Genomic DNA, 3448 nt, shown 5'->3' with positions numbered 1-3448 from the left:
TACTTTGTTTTATCTTTAAATAAGTGATCAAACACTATATGATTCACTACTACAAAAAAAAAAAAAATGAAACAGCTTGTAGCCGCGATTTAATTAGCTGAAATACGGCAAAACCTAACACAAAACCCCACATTTGCTATGTGTATCATTTCTCCTCTGATTTGTTTTGTCTGTATAATCTTAAAAGTTGCCTCATTATGAATAATTAAGGTAACTTACATAAATTCCTGAATCTTTAAGTGATATTATATAAAATTTTGACTATTTTGTTAATTACATTTTATCCCAATTTTTTAAAATGGTGATACATATGTTATATGGTGATACATATAAAAAAGTGATACATTTGAAACTAACAAGATATTTATTTAAGAAAATAATAGATTCTCTTTTATTTATTGTATTCTTTTATTCAAGGAAAGATATCTAATTTTTCTCCTTTTTTAGATTTAATTTAGATATTTTAATTATGTTTCTCTTTTTCGTCTTTAATTATGAAAGATATATTTTTTTTTGGTTTTTTCCTCTTTTTTCGTCTTTAATTTTAGTCTACTTTTTTTAGATTTAATTTTAATTATGTTTCAATTCTGTTTTTAGTCTTTTTTTTTAAAATATTATTACTTTTATTTTCTACACTGACTACACCATTACCTTTCATTAATAACGTATGAATCACCCAATAATTGAAATAAATAATTGTATCTACCATATGAATCACCATAATACCATATATATCATCCATTAATATCATATGAATCACAATAATTGAAATAAATAATTGTATCTACCATATAAATCACCATAATACCATATATATGAATCACCCAATAATTGAAATAAATAATTGTATCTACCATATGAATCACCATAATATAATATATATCATCCATTAATATCATATGTATCACTCGTTAAGATCATATAAAATGAAACTATCGTATGAATCACCATAATACACATAGAATGATATCATAATTATTATTCATATGAATCACCATTAAAAAAATAAATATGTATAAATAACTAAATAAATTTATATATGTATCAATAGATTTAAAAAAAAAAAAAAAAAAAAAAAGGAGAGATTTTAGGAGAGGAAAAAAAAGTTGCATACATTAATGGAGGAAAAAAAATCAGGAAGGAAGATGATTTAAACATTAATGGAAGAGAAAAAATTAGGAAGGAAGATGATTTAATTATTGATAATTAGGGAGATGTTTTAGGGAAGGAAATCTTGAATGAGTTAAAGCTGGAGTAAAAATAGGATGTGAGGTTTTCTTGATATGTATCAAGAATAAAGTTGAAAAATGGGATTTTATATAAATTTTAAAAAAATAAGGGATATTAGGTAATATAGTCTTTTAAGTATGAAATTTGTGTAATTTATCCATAATTCTAGGACAAAATTAGCCTCTTTTTTCTTGGAGCAATCTAAGGGAATTTTAAAGTTTTTTAGTAGGTATTGTTGAGTAAGTTGGCTAAAGATAAAGGCATTTTTGAGTTAGTTGACTAACGAAAAGGGGATTTTTGAACAAAAAAACATAACTAACGATAAAATCAACTTTTTCCAAACTATTCAGGCGTATTTTTTATCCTTTTTGCCTATATTTGATTTGGTCTGAAATAAATATATATATATTGATTAGTCAGTGCAGGGAGCATAGTTTGGAGCATCCATGATATAGTATAGAAGATCAATTGTCACAATCATGTGGAAATAGTCCTATATTCTGTCTTAAATGTATAATTGTCGGGCTATCCTATTTCTACCTTATAGAGTAAAACCTCTCTATAACGTCACCTTGTTGTAACGGTATTTTACTATAGCAATATGATTTTTTTCTAAACCAATTTTTCATATTATATTTTACTTCTTTATAATGACATTTTACCTCTAACAACAATGACATTGATTATAGCGGTACATTCTTTGTAACGTTACATCTTTATAGGAACCTGCTCAAATATTATGTAATAATACTTTACAAGAAATATATTATACATAAAATATTTATGGTAATCATGATTAATGTTATGCACACAGTAAATTTCAAGTGCCCAAATCTAATTTAAAGGAAAATTTATATTTAAATGATGTACATCAGTTATTTCATAACTTCACAAGGAAAAGACTGCTAATGTTGACTTTTTTATATTCATGTTCTTTCTAATTTTGCATACTTTTGTTTATAAAAACTAAATAAGATTTGAACGTCAAATGTCAGTATATATATATAACAGCACCTCTCTAAAGCATTAGAAGCCGCAAAAATTTTGGACAAATATTGCCCCGATAGAGAAGTTTGACCGTATCTAAGCATAATATAAATGAATGGTACCTCTTATCCAAACTTATTTTAGACACATATTACACCTTCAATTCGAGCCCTTATCACATGAGAAGATAATTTGCCTAAATGATTTTACATTGTTAGGTTTACTAATGATGATCAATGATTCAATTAAGATAGTCTAGTAGTGATTGGAATCTTGCTGTAGAGAACGCATATAAAAACAATTCTGCATCATTTGGACCCTTCATTCCTTCAAAATTGCTTAGGTTAACTATTGTTGCTCAAGGATGCAAAAATTGTCGAGAAGTGAATGGATTTTGCATTGTAAAAGACACGTAAGACCAATTCTGCAATGGATTTTCTCTCAAGATTCATATATAATGTGCACCTGGAAACATTCCGTCACAAACACAAATTTACAAAATATCTATTTAATAAACCAAAAAGTCTCCAAGATGGGTAAAAATTTCACAGTAGCTATGTTTTTCGTCCTCCTGTGTGTTGCTACAGCCACAGCCCAACGTTACAATGGCATTACTCAAGAGGCTTCCAATACGACTCAAAATTGATTTGGTAAATATTGTACAGATTCCTACCACGAGTCATGAATATTCTATGCACGAGGAAGCTCCTATTATCACCAATGATGGTGGATTAAGTACTTCGTCCAGACCATAAACTTTACTAATCGGATCACACACAATTTATCGGCAGTTGGAACAAGTATTTGAAAACTTGTACTACAATTCAAGGGCCTCACGTTTTTAGTACTATGCTCCGATTGTGCTTACACCTTATAGTAAGTGCAACTATTGTCTGTCTTTTCAAATGAATGTTGGCATCTTGTTGATTTCTTAAAACAATTCCATCTTACATCGTTTAAATGACTAGCCCCTTTTCTGTTTATCACATGATGTGCTTTGCTTTCGTTCTAGGGACCGTTTGTTCACACGTAGTAATGCAGAAATAATCTTGCAGGGATCACATGGTCAACCCACAAAATCTCAAGTCCAATCTGCGAAGAAATCCTTAGATCTAACAGATCTGGAGTTTAACGACTTGCGTCTAATACACTTCAAAATATAGAGAACAGTAATTATATTTCCCTTTTGTTGGGGCATCACAGGTTGTATTCTAATATGGCAGAAATGATA

The sequence above is a fragment of the Capsicum annuum genome, chromosome 6 (assembly GCF_002878395.1).
Source record: "Capsicum annuum cultivar UCD-10X-F1 chromosome 6, UCD10Xv1.1, whole genome shotgun sequence".
NCBI classification, from domain to species: Eukaryota; Viridiplantae; Streptophyta; class Magnoliopsida; order Solanales; family Solanaceae; genus Capsicum; species Capsicum annuum.
Note: the sequence above shows the minus strand (reverse complement) of the source record.